At 37.0% G+C, this 14,418-nt stretch overlaps 1 protein-coding gene across 38 annotated transcripts in view; it reads left to right on the top strand.

Moving 5' to 3' along the window:
- LOC127799523 (mediator of RNA polymerase II transcription subunit 15a) overlaps positions 1-14,418 on the top strand; it is a 169,822-nt gene that overhangs the window by 113,697 nt on the left and 41,707 nt on the right. The window lies entirely within an intron of this gene.

The raw sequence follows: 14,418 nt of genomic DNA, 5'->3' as shown, positions 1-14,418 counted from the left end.
TGAGAAGATAAAGAAGCTTGAAGTCTAAGAAGATAAATCTAGTTTAAGTTTTCATATTTTGTATAAATCTGTAAATTATAGATGATTATTGTTCTTACTTATTAGGTTGTTATCCTCTCCTACTTTTTAGGAGATTTATTAGCATACTTCTTGTATATATAGGGTTTCATACTCATGGAATAAATAAGAGAGAATTTCTATTCAATCCAAACTCTCTCAACATTGTGCAAGTATGTGCTATGTATGAAAGAGGGCATATCTTTCGGTTTCAATTCTGTATAGTTTTCAGGTTTATGGGCTGTGGGAGAGTTGGGTGTTTAGGGCACATGTAATCGTGTATCATCATTGAAAGATAGTGGAGAAAGCTAAGGGCAAAGTCAATCTAGATGTAGGTTTCTTTTGAGATTGAACCAGGATCCATTCTCTTGTGTTCCTTTTCTGTTCTTGATTTAAATCTTGTTTGTTTTCTGTTTTACTTGTGTGTTGCGAGAGAGAGAGATTGTTCGGGTGATCTTTGAGGGTTGAGTGATCATATTGAGAGGTGAGATCTAGGCTAACAACTTGGTATCAGAGCTGGTCACCTCTGGAATTGATCAAGAATTCAAGAATCTCAAGACAAGGGAGACGATCTCAGAAGAACAGAATGGCGCCAATCGCCTCTTGATCAGACGTTGACAAGTTTGATGGGAACAATGATTTCGGGCTATGGAGGCTCTCCTCTGTAGTCTCGGTTTGGAGGGGGCGCTGGAACAAGAAGATGTGATCGAGGGGGCATCAACCGAGAAAGAATCACAAGTTCTGACTGCGGAACAAAAGGAGGCACGGATGGAGATTAATAAGAAGGCTTACAACCTTTCTATTCTGAGCCTTGGAGACAAAGTGCTCAGGGAAGTGTCAAGATTGAAGTCTGTGGCAGAAATTTGGAAAAGGTTGGAAGACTTGTATCTCAAGAAGACACTCAACCGGTTATTCCTCAAAGCTAGGTTCTTCAATTTCAAAATGCACGATCCTCAGAAACTTCAGGATCATTTAGATGATTTTACCAAACTATGTTTAGACTTAAAGAACATAGATGTCAAATATGAGGATGAAGACAAAGCCTTAGTCCTTCTCTATTCATTACCTAAAACCTATGAGAATTTAGTAGATATTCTCCAGCATGGTAGGGATAAACTCTCTTTAGAAGATGTAATAGGGGCATTAAACTCTAAAGAATTGAGAATTAAAATGGACAGTAAATATTCCCTTGGTGATGCTTTAACAGCAAGATCAAGAAGTTTTAAGAAAGATTCTAAGAATAAAGGTAAATCAAGTCTAAGTCTAGGAATGGAAAAGGCAGTATAAAGTGCTATTACTGTCAACAAGAAGGCCACATTAAGCGGCACTGTCCTAAGAGGAAGAAAGACCATGCCGATAAAGAAAGTTCTGATGGGGGGTTAACATTTGTGACATCGGGTATGATAGTGCAGATGCCCTAACAGTAAGCGACATAAAAGATAGCTAAGAATGGGTCTTGGACTTAGGTTGTCCTTTCCACATGACCCCAAAGAAGCATTGGATTCAAAACTTTAAGGAAATTAATGGGGGAAAGGTTTTATTAGGAAATAATTATGAATGTAAGGTTCAAAGGGTGGGGTATGTTAGATTAAAGATGCATGATGGAACCTTTAGGACCCTCACAGTTGTGAGATATGTCCCTGAACTCAAGAGGAACTTGATTTCTCTTGGGGAATTGGATTGGAGCAGATTTAAATTTAAGGGTGATATGAATTGTAAAGATGCAAAGGAAAGGATTATCCAAGAGCATGTAAGTTTTGGGGCAATTACTCGTTCATGGGCTAAACAATTTCAAAAGGAACTTGAGTTATTTATTGGGAAGACTCCAATCCATTTGGAAGAGTTAGAATTCAAAATGAAGGAGTTAAAGCCCAAATTAATCATATTGCTTGTTTGCTTGGAAGCCCAGGACCAGAATGCAACATAGGCACTTCATGATCAAGCCCAAACAATCAGCCCATCTACCAGGCCCAAGTTTCATAACTAATGTCATGGATGATGTCACCCTTCATTTGTCCTTTACGTTTGAGAGTGTTTTGTCTTTATGTATCATTGTGTTTTATCATTATGACTCCATTTGTCAAAAGTAGCATGATGATGTTTTTCTTTTGGTTTGTCTTTTATCATCATTAGCCCCATTTTGTCAAAAGAGGCAATCATGATTCCCTTTGTCAAAAGTGGCATGATGATGTTTTACTTTATGCTTTTGGTTTGTCTTTTATCATCATTAACCCTCTTTTGTCAAAAGAGGCAACGATGTTGTTTGTTTTTAATTATTAGGTTTGTCTTTAAGACTAGTATTTATATGTGTGATCTTGTAATGTTTTGCCATGAACATTTTTATGAAGAGAGTGCGAGAGCATTTGTATCCTAATTCTTATCTAAGCAATTCATTTGTTTAGTGGCGAATTTACTTGATTCTTATCACTCATCCTCCTTCCATCTTAGAGTGTGGCGAATCAAAACTAGTATTTTCTTGTTTGTGGGGAACTTTCTTATCAAACAAGGGGTGCTAGTATTTCTTTTGTATTTTGGGCACATCAAAGGGTGAGGGTGGAGTGGTGAAAATAAATAAAGGCTCCCTAGTATGAATGAAAGTTGTGTTAAGGAATGGAATTTATTTTTTGCAAGCAACCACTTTAAGTGGTGAAGCTGCAATTGTAAGTTCAAATTCCCGTGATAAGGCAAGATTGTGTCATCTAAGAATGTCACATGTTAGTGAGCAAGGGCTCAAGGAACTTGCCAAACAAGGGATATTGGAGTTAGGGCAGTCCCTAGAACTAAGCAAGTGTGAATCTTGCATTTATGGGAAAACAGCTAAGATAAAATTTAACAAAATAACTATTCACTCATCAAAAGCACCCCTAGACTACATTCATTCAGATTTGTGGGGTCCAGCTCAAACCATGACTCATGGGGGCTCTCGGCACTTTCTGTCAATAATAGATGATTTATCAAGAATGCTATGGGTATATGTTCTAAAGACTAAGGACAACACTTTTGAAACTTTTAGGACATGGAAGACAATGGTAGAGAACCAAAAGGGCAGATCAGTGAAGGCTATTAGGATAGATAATGGGTTAGAGTTTTGCGCTAGGGAGTTTAACCAAATGTGTAAGGAGGGAGGTATAGTTAGACATTTAACAGCTCTCGAGAACCCTAAGCAAAACAGTTTGGCTGAGAGGATGAACTGGACTCTTTTGGAGAGGGTAAGATGCATATTCTTTCTTGCAAACTTATCCAAGACCTTTTGGGGGGAGGCTGTTTCCACAACAACCCACATTATAAACATATCACCCTCAGCAGCAATTCGTTTTTAGACCCCATATGAAAGGTGGACGGGACATAAACCAAGCCTAACACACCTTAGAATATTTGGATGTCTAGCCTATGCTCATGTGAAGCAAGGCAAATTAGAGCCTAGAGACAATAAATGCCTATTTATAGGTTACCCCTTACTTGTTAAAGGTTATAAGCTTTCAAACCTAGAATCAGAGGGACCTAGGACTATAGACACAAGAGATGTGGCATTTGATGAGTCCTCTACCATAAAATCAAATAATCATCAAACCCAACATAGCTTAGGAGAGGAAACAAAATCTGTTCATGTAGAGATAACAGGCATTAACCTAGCTAAATCCCTAGAACTACCTGAAACTGCATATGAGTTTCAAGGCAGTGACCATGAAGATGATCATGCTCAAGACCAGACCCAAGAATCTTCTCACTATGAAGAAGATGAGGTAGACAGTGATGCAGATTCTAGCCTAGGAGACCTTCCAAATCCGGACAGATATAGTGTTGCTAGGGATAGACAACCTAGGGTTTGCAAACCACCTCAGAGGTTTGGTTATTCTGATCTAGTAGCTTATGCTTTTACTAGTGCAACCGAATTAGTAGGGGAAGAACCACTTACTTATGAAGAGGCAATGTCCTCTATGGATGCTGGAAAATGGCTAGAAGCCATGAAGTTTAAAATAGAATCCCTAAAGAAAAATCAGACTTGGAAATTGGTTGAAAGGCCAAAGGGGCAACGCATTGTAGGCTGCAAGTGGCTGTTTAAGATCAAGAAAGGGGTAGGAATTAACCCTAAGCCCTAAGCCTAGGTATAAGGCTAGGCTGGTTGCTAGGGGGTTTACCCAAGTTCAAGGCATTGATTTTAATGAAGTATTCTCCCCAATAGTAAGACATACATCTATAAGGGTTCTATTAGCCATAACAGCTCATTTAGATCTTAAGCTAGAGCAGATGAATGTAACTACTGCTTTCCTTCGTGGGGATTTAGAGGAAAAAATTCTAATGGATCTACCAAGGGGATTTGAAGCTAAGGGAGAGGTGGAGACGGTATGCTTGCTTGAGAAGTCCCTATATGGGCTTAAGCAATCCCCAATGCAATGGTATTGTAAATTTGATACGGTTATGATAAGCCAAGGGTATTCTAGAAGTTCTTATGATAGTTGTGTGTACTACAAGCATGTTACACCTAGCATTTCAGTATACTTACTATTGTATGTGGATGACATGCTCATTGCAAGTCAAATCCTATCAAGAAATTTAGCTACTCAAGCAAAGGCTGAAAGCTGAATTTGAAATGAAAGAGTTAGTGAAGCTAGGAAAATTCTAGGAATATAAATTTCTAGAGATACATGGAGGGTATCTGTGGTCACGTGGGTAGAGACGGAAACGGATATAGAGAGGTACATTGAGGGTATGGATTCGGGGAAATTAATAATGAGTGTAAGTCTATTCTAGATTTTGCTATGGCATATGAGCTCATCATAACCAATACTAGATTTAAAAAATGGGACGGACACTTAATCAAATATAAAAATGTCATAACAAGCACTCAAATAGATTACTTCCTCATGAGACAAGAGGATCGGTTATGTTGTAGGGATTGTAAGGTGATTCCGGGAGAGTGTTTGACTACTCAATATAGACTTTTGGTACTTGACGTCTAAGTAAGAAATTGGAAGAGAAAAAATCACATAAAACAAAATCCAAGAATTAGGTGATGGGATTTAAAAGGGGATAAACAACTAATCTTCAAACAAAAATTAAGGGGTAGAAGGGAATGGAATGGAGAATGACAAGCAAACCAAATGTGGATGGAAATGGCTAATGCTCAGAAGCATGACAAAGGTAGTCCTTGGAGAGACAAATGGTAGAGCCCCAAACCTTAAGGAGTCTTGGTGGTGGAATGAAGAGGTGCAATTGAAAATTAAAAACAAAGAAACTTGCTATAATGTTGTATATAAGTGCAACAATGAAGAAAATCTAAAAAATTATAAAGAATAAAAAAAGGCAGCAAAGAGAGCTGTTAGTGAAGCAAGCTCAAAAGCATATGAGAATTTATATAAATGATTTGATACAAAAGATGGAGAAAGGGATATATATAAATTAGGTAAAGCAAGAGAAAGAAAAACAAGGGATCTAAACCAAGTGAAATGTATAAAAGATGAAAAGCAAAATGTATTAGTGAATGAAGGGGCGATTAAGGAGAGATGGAAGGAGTATTTCACTAAATTATTCAATGATGGTGGTGACACAAGAGTTAGGTTGGGACACCTTAGTAACGCCGGAGGGAACGTGAGCTATACATTTTATCGATGCATAAGTTCAAATGAAGTAAAACAAGCATTAAAAAAGATGAAAAATCATAAGGCGGTGGGACCGAATAATATACCAATAGAAGCATGAAAATGCATGAGAGAAGAGGGCATCTCCTAGCTAACGAAATTATTTAACTCGATCCTTAAATAAAAAAAGATGCCAGATGAGTGGAGGAAGAGTACTTTGGTTCCTATATACAAGAACAAATGAGATGTTCAAAACTGTGAAAATTACAGAGGAATTAGGTTAATGAGCCATACCTGGGAGAGAGTAATAGAGCAAAGGCTCAGAAAAAAAACAGAGGTCTCGGAAAATCAGTTTGGTTTCATGCGTGGTAGGTCAACAATGGAAGCTATATACTTATTAAGGTGCCTAATGGAAAGGTATCGGGATCATCAAAAGGACCTGCATATGGTGTTTATAGATCTAGAAAAAGCCTATGATAGGGTCTCTAGAGAAGTATTATGGAGGATTCTAGAGAAGAAAGGAGTCCAAATAGCCTATATACAAGCCCTTAAGGACATGTATCATGGTGCAGAGACAAGGGTCAGAAGATGCGGAGGGGATACTGAACCGTTTAAAATTACAATGGGACTACATCAAGGTTCTGCACTAAGTCCATACTTGTTTGCTTTAGTAATGGATGAATTCACTAAAGACATTCAGATAGAGGTGCCATGGTGTATGCTATTTGCAAATGACATAGTGTTGGTGGATGAAACAAAAGAGGGAGTGAACACTAAGTTTGAGTTGTGGAGAAACAATTTAGAATCTAAGGGATTTATATTAAGTAGAAGTAAAACATAATATATGGAATGTAAATTTAGTAAGAATGCAAGAGTGGAGGATGTTATAATAAAATTGGAAGACCAAATCTTACGAAGAAAAGACCATTTTCGATATTTGGGATCAGTGATCCAAAAAGATGGAGAAATTCATGAGTATGTCATGCATTGAATTAAGGCAGGTTGGCTAAAATGGAGAAATGCATTGGGGGTGTTATGTGATGGTAAAATCCCATTAAAACTGAAAGAAAAATTCTATAGGACAGCTATAAGACCAACTCTGTTGTATGGCTTAGAATGTTGGGCAATCAAATACCAGCATGAGCAAAAAACGAGCGTAGCGGAGATGAGGATGCTAAGATGGATGTGTGGCTATACAAGAAAAGATAAAATTAGAAATGAGATTATTCGTAATAAGGTAGGAGTAGTGCCAATCGAGGAGAAGATGAGAGAGAATAGACTAAGATGGTTTGGTCACATGAAAAGGAGACCAAGAGATGCTCCTGTGAGGAGAGTTGATGAAATGGAACAATTAGTCAAAAAAGAGATAGAGGTAGACCGAAGAAGACTTTGAGAGAGACATTAAAGTTTGATATGAAGTGTATGAGTCTAAATGAAGATATATCAAACGACAGAAATACATGGAAGTGTAGAATTCATGTAGCCGACCCTACATAGTGGGATAAAGGTTGGATATGTTGTTGTTGTATAAATTTCTAGAGATACACAACATAGGAAGATATACGTATCTCAAAAGTCATATTTAGCCAAGGTTTTATCCAAGTTTGGAATGTCAAATGCAAAGGCAGTTAGTGTGCCTTTTGCACCACACTTTAAGTTCTCCTCTGTCCAATCTCCTAAGAATGAGGAAGAAAGGAAGGAAATGAATCATATTCCATACTCAAGTGCGGTAGGAAGCCTAATGTATAGTATGGTGTGCACTCAGCCAGATCTAGCTCATCCTATGAGTGTTGTGAGCTGTTTCATGGCAAATCTAGGGAAAGACCACTGGTCATCAGTAAAATGGATGTTTAGATATTTGAATGGAACCCTAAGTCATGTCCAAACCTATGGTGGTGTTAAGATAGGAGTCCAACCTAGTATTCTAGGGTACTCGGATGTAGACTATGTTGCTGATGTAGACAAAAGAAGATCCACAATCGGATGGGTATTTAGGTTATGGAACTCCACAATTAGTTGGAAATCAAGTCTCCAACATATAGTAGCATTATCTACAATCGATGTTGAATACATAGCAATTTCGGAAGCCTTTAAAGAGGTTATGTGGCTTAAGGGTCTAGTGAGTGAACTCCTAGGTTTAGAGGTTAAGGCCACCTTGTTATGTGATAGCCAAAGTGCCATACACCTATCTAAAAATCAGTCACACCATGAGAGGACAAAACATATAGATGCAAGACTCCATTTTATAAGAGAAATGATTGAAAATAAATCTGTTTTTTTAACTAAAGTTTCGAGAAAAATGCAGCAGATATTTTTACAAAGGCTGTACCGGTTTCAAAGCTAAAGCATTGCTTGAAGGTATTGCAAATGGTTCCAAGTCAAGGATGAAGATGAATCATGACACTATGTGAAGGTGTAGGTAGTAAAAAAATATCCTGAGGAAGCAAATCAAATCAAGTGGGTGGAGAATTTGTTGTAATCACTTGTATTAGATTAGCTTAAGATTGTCGCAGGAGGGATTTCTATTATAATATTGTAGGTTGCATTTGTACATCACTTGTGTTATTCTAGAAGGCTTGTTTCTAGAAGGTTGACCGGGTCTATTATAACTGTCGTTTAGGGGTAGTCGGTCAGGGAGATGTTCCTGCCTCTATAGCTTATAAATAGGGGTCGGGAGATAGGCTTTAGAGAGAGCTTTTCATTCTATCTTGTGCGAGTATGTGCTGTGTGTGAAAGAGGGCATATCTTTCGGTTTCAACTTTGTATAGCTTTTAGGTTTATGGGCTGTGGTAGAGTTGGGTGTTTAGGGCACATGTAATCGTGTATTATTATTGAAAGATAGTGGAGAAAGCTAAGAGCAAAGCCAATCTGGATGTAGGTTTCTTTTGAGACTGAACCAGGATAAATTCTCGTGTTCCTTTTCTGTTCTTGATTTAAATCTTGTTTGTTTTCTATTTTACTTGTGTTTTGCGAGAGAGAGAGATTGTTCGGGTGTTCTTTGAGGGTTGAGCAATCATATTAAGAGGTGAGCTCTAGGTTAACAGTATATTTGTTGAATTTTGTTTGTAGTTCATATCATGACCACTACTTGTAGATCTTTTATATACCTATGAGACTCTTGAATCTTGAATATGAACGACATTGAAAGCAATATTTGACAAAAATATTTTGTTTTATCAAGATTGGAATTCTAGTGTTTGGACAAGGCCATACTCAAACACACTGATACTTGTCAAAACACTACAATATAATGTTTTTTTTTCCCTGACAAAAATTAGGAGTTTATGATATGTTATTTCTAATTGAAAGAATGAACAGAAAACCTTACAGAATTTCATTAACATGCAGATCTAGTTATAGGGTTGAGTATTTACAACTTAGAAAAGATTACAACTAGGAAAGATTACAACAACACACATTAGGAAAGTATCCTAATTTGAAATTAAACTATCCAAAATAGAATTTAGAAACTTCTAAAAATCTTAACATTCTAGAAGTAGTCGTGGACGACTGCTTTCCTCTTTCTCTTGAATTTCATAGGGAATCAACACTCTCCCTCAACTTGGTGAATGAATATCAATCATTCTCAGGTTGCATACTAGGTTTTCAAATCTTCTAGTTGCCAATCCTTTTGTTAGAAGATTAGCCACCTGTTTCTCGGATTGAATGTAGGGTATTTGAATTATACCTTTCTCAAGTGTCTCTTTTATAAAATGCCGATCAATCTCATGTGCTTAGTTCTGTCATGCTGTATAGGATTATGAGTAATGCTTATGACTGATTGGTTATCACAAAATAACTTAATTGGCTCATTAACAACAACCTTAAGATCTTCTAAAACAATCCTTATCCATAGCAATTCACATAGACTGAGTGCCGTAGCCCTGAATTCAGCTCTTAACACTTGACCTTGCCACTATATTCTGTTTTTTACTTCTCCAAGAGACCAAGTTCCCATCTAGGAACACACAATATCAAGTAATAGACCTTCTATCCATTAAAGATCTAGCATAATCTGCATCTGTATAGTCTTGTATGTCCAAAGTACCACCCGATTTGAATAAAATTCCTTTGCCTAGGGTTGTTTTTAAGTAGCATGATATTCTTTTTATAGCTTGCATATTATCCTTAGTAGGACTATGCATAAATTAGCTTACCAAGCTCGCTGCACAAGCAATATCTGGCCTGGTGTGTGACAAGTAAATTAACTGACTTACCAACCTTTGACAACTCCGTTTGTCCACCAGTGGGCTGTTGGCATCTCCTCCCAATTTAGTATTAGGTTCCACTAGAGTGCAAACTCTTTTTCATTCTAGCAAACTTGTTTCTTTTAGAAGATCTAGTATATACTTGTGTTGGGATCGGAAAATACTTGCTTTAGAGGAGGCCATTTCTATTCCCAAGAAGCTGTTATAACCCTCAGATAGAACTCACCCTCAAAAGCTAGTTGTCAAGGAGAGGGTGCCCAAGAGGTTATAAACCTCACACCAAGAGTCTAAACTTTCGATGTGGGACAAGTCCCATACCTTGCAGTGGACCATAACATACCACCACGCTCTGCAGTTCGGTGCCCACGACGGCAGGTTGTGCACTAGCCATGGTTAGTCCCGGACAAACCTTGTAATGCTGGCGTCACCTCCGTCACCTCACAATTGCAACTGGGAGGCATGGGGCTGACTTTGATACCACTGTTACTTGGCTAGTGCATAACCTGCTGTCGTGGGTGTCGGATTATGGAGCGTGGTGGTATGTTATGGTCCACTGTAAGGTATGAGACTTGTCCCACATCGAAAGTTTAGGCTCTTGGTGTGGGGTTTATAACCTCTTGGGCACCCTCCCCTTGACAGCTAACTTTTGAGGGTTTGACAGCTAAATTTTGAGGGTGAGTTCTACCCGAGGGTTGTAACATAAATATTTAAGTGATCATTGGTCTTTGATTTCAGAATTCTGAGCCAGCTTGCTTCTTAGAACCTTCTGTTCTTCCATGCCATTCGTTGTTACAGTAATGTCATTCACGTAGATTAGTAATGCAGTTACCTTTCCTTCTAATGAGTGCTTGAAAAAGAGTGTGTGGTCCCCCCCTACTTTGTTAGTATCCCATGTGCTTCATGGCTTTGGAGAACCTATCAAATCAGGTTTTCGGTGACTGTTTGAGGCCATAGAAAGCCTTTTTCAGCATACACACTTCATTTGCTTTTCCTTTGTTGAAACTAGGTGGTAGTTCCATGAACACCTCTTCTTCACCATGAAAAAATGCATTCTTCACATCTAATTGTTGTAGTTGCCATCCATAGTGAGTTGCTAGGGATAAGAGGATCCCCACAGTGGTCATCTTGGCTACTGAAGCAAAAGTCTCCAACTCCAAGTAGTCAATCCCATACGTTTGGGCGTAGCCCTTAGCTACTAATTAGGCCTTGTACCTTTCCAAAGACCCATCTGCATTATATTTTACATTGAAAATTCATCTACAACCCACTGGAACCACCCCCTTTGGTCTAGGCACCAGATCTCATGTGTTTTTCTTTTCCAATACTATAGGAGCTACAGTATATGATGATTGAAGGGAAACTCTAATAGGCTTAACCTGCTGGATAGAAGTGTATAAGTATTAAAAATATTTCATTGTTGTAGCTTGCTTGGACAGATGCTGTTTGAAAAATATCTGTAGACATTTGTGGGATCCTTATTTTATTTTGAACTGTTCATTTCTATGCCTTTTCTCTTTTTGGGGTGGAGTAATGAGGTTCCTCTCTGAGTCTCAGTAGAAATAATTCATAGTGTGGTCGCAAAGGGTGAAAGTGGACTTTAATTATGAAAAGTTGACTGATCCTCATGGTTTGTGTAGAAAATATTTGAGAGAAAAGAAGAACTTAATTTCATTCACTTGGCAAAAGGTGTGTAAATATATGAATACAAGATACCTATTCTCTATTGAAGTCTACTCTATTTACAAGATACTTAAACTATTTAAAATACAAACTAATTATCTCTTATTTTTAGGAATACAAAAACTTAATCATATTCAAATTGACTTATCTTCTTCTCCTTTTCATCTCTTTATCCTTCCTAGAATGTCGCCTTATTTATCTTCAGCAAATCGACAGCTTCTATATTTCCACACTCCCTCTCAAGCTGGGCTGAATATGTTATTCAGGCCAAGCTTGCAGCTTAATTCATCAAATAGTCTTCTTGGTAGGGCCTTATTGAGAATGTCAGCTACTTGATTTTTTGTAGGAGTGTAGAATAGCTTGAATACCCCTTCTTCTATCTTCTCTTTGATAAAGTGCCTATCGATCTCCATATGTTTTGTTCGATCATGATGGACCTAGTTTTTTACAATACTGATGGTTGATTGATTATCACATAATACTTGAACTGGCTCTGTCATATTTACTTGTAATTCATGGAGTAGTCTTCTTAGCCATATTCCTTCACAAAATCCTTGAGACATGGCTCTGAACTCAGCTTCTGCACTGCTTCTAGAACCAATTGATTGTTTCTTACTGTGCCAAGTGACTAGATTTCCCCACACAAACGAACAATACCTAGAGGTTGATCTTTTATCTAGGATTGATCCAGCCCAATCAGCATCATTATAGACTCTGGTCCCTCGGTTTGTTGTTTTCTTGAACATTAATCCCTTGCTTGGAGTTAATTTTAAGTGCTTGAGGATGCGATAAACTGCTTCTAGGTGCTCTTCTTTGGGATCATTCATGAATTGATTTACAATACTCATAAAAAAACCTATATCTAGCCTAGTATGTGATAGGTATATAAGTTTTCTTACCAACCTTTGATATCTCCCTTTGTCAATTGGTGTGTTTTCTTTGCCAATATCTAATTTTGTTGTAGATTCTATAGGAGTATCTGCTGGTTTACAACCAAGCATCCCTGTTTCATTTAGGAGATCAAGAACATACTTTTTTTGGGAGACTGAAATCCCTTCTTTTGACCTTGCAACTTCTATACCTAAGAAGTATCGTAGACTTCCTAGTTCCTTAATTTCAAATTCCCTTGCAAGGACTTCCTTAAGGGGGCGTTTGGTATGGGAGAAGTTTTTAAATTCCTAGAATTCACGATTCTTGGGAATGTTCTTGGATATCTTTGATTCCCAAGATTTAAGCAATTCTATGTTTGGTTAGGTTTAAACATTTTCAGGAATGTTGAGTATTCTTTTCTGAGAATCTTACGTTCCTATGTTTAGTTTAAATATAACATTATTAGGAATTCATGTTTTTTTTCTAAAATTACCCTTATTTAATTTTTTATTTAAAAATGATAAATTCCTTCTATTATATAAAATATTGGGAGCCACAACATCTTTAGAAAGTAAAAAAAATGTCATTTTTTTACACATTATGTATATATAATATTTTATAATAAATAATATAAATATATTATAATATATATTTTTATATTTAATATATAATATATAAATATATATACATATATGTATATATAATATATTTAATATAAATATATTACATATATATAATATGTTTGTATGGGGTTATAAAAGGGTAAGGGGTGTTTTAGTCTTTTTCTTTGTTAAAAATATTCCCAAGTCCATGGGAAACTTGGATTCCCAACCCCCCTGGAAATATTTTTGTGGGAAAGTTACTTAAAAATTATTCCCGGGAATCCTATTTCCTAGGATTCTTTTTTAAAAAAAATTGTACCAAACATGAGAATACAGATTCCCAACCTAACATTCACAAGAATCTTAAAATTTCTCCTATACCAAACGCCCCCTAAGGCTTTTGATTTCAATAATGTCATTTTCTGTAACAATGATATCATCGACATAGACAATAAGAATGAAAATTTTACCTTCCTTGGAATGCTTGATAAATAAGGTGTGGTCTGCTTGGCATTGATTATATCCATATTTCTTGACTGGCCTTGTAAATCTCTCAAACCAGGCTCTTGGGGATTATTTAAGTCCATAAAGTGATCTCCTTAGCTTGCATACTTTGTTCCTTGTAAGCTTCGTTTCAAATCCATGTGGAATTTCCATGCAGACTTTCTCTTCTAGATCACCATTTAGAAACACATTTTTTACATCTAACTGATGTAAGGGCCAATCCAAGTTTGCTGCTAGGGATAATAAAACCCTAGTTTTGTCACAGGGGCAAATGTTTCTTGATAGTCAATACCATAGGATTGGGTGAATCCCTTTGCTACTAGTCGGGCCTTATAACTGTCAATCCTTCTATCCTCCTTGTATTTTACTGTAAAAACCCATTTGCAGCCTACAGGGTTCTTTCCGGGAGGTAAATCAGTGATATCCCATGTCTTATTCTTTTCTAATGCTTGATTTCCTCATGAACAACATTCCTCCACTTAGGGTGTTGAAAAGCCTCTTGAACAGTGTGTGGAACCTGCACTTTCTCCATATTTGAAACAAATACACTAAATTTGGGTGAGAGACCCTTGTATGAAATATAATTTTGTATAGGATGTTGTGTGCATGATCTTATTCCCTTTCTCAAAACAATAAGCCAATGTAAATCCTCATCATTAAGAGAAGTAGTGTCTGAATTCTCACCAGTTGCAAGATCTGAATTTAGATCAGCCTTTTTGTTGTTATTTAGGACTATAAATTGAAGATCAAAACTAAAGAGAATTCCACTTGAATTCTTGCACACTCACAGAATCTCATAAACCAATTAAGAAAACATATAAAAATAGAATGGGAACAGAAAATACAGAAAGATAAACAACAAACCAACAAGAGGTGAGAATTATCCTGGTTCGGAATGCCTTTGACAAACCTACATCC

Source organism: Diospyros lotus, chromosome 1 (assembly GCF_014633365.1).
Source record: "Diospyros lotus cultivar Yz01 chromosome 1, ASM1463336v1, whole genome shotgun sequence".
Taxonomy (NCBI): Eukaryota; Viridiplantae; Streptophyta; class Magnoliopsida; order Ericales; family Ebenaceae; genus Diospyros; species Diospyros lotus.
This window is presented reverse-complemented; position numbering and strand designations above follow the sequence as displayed.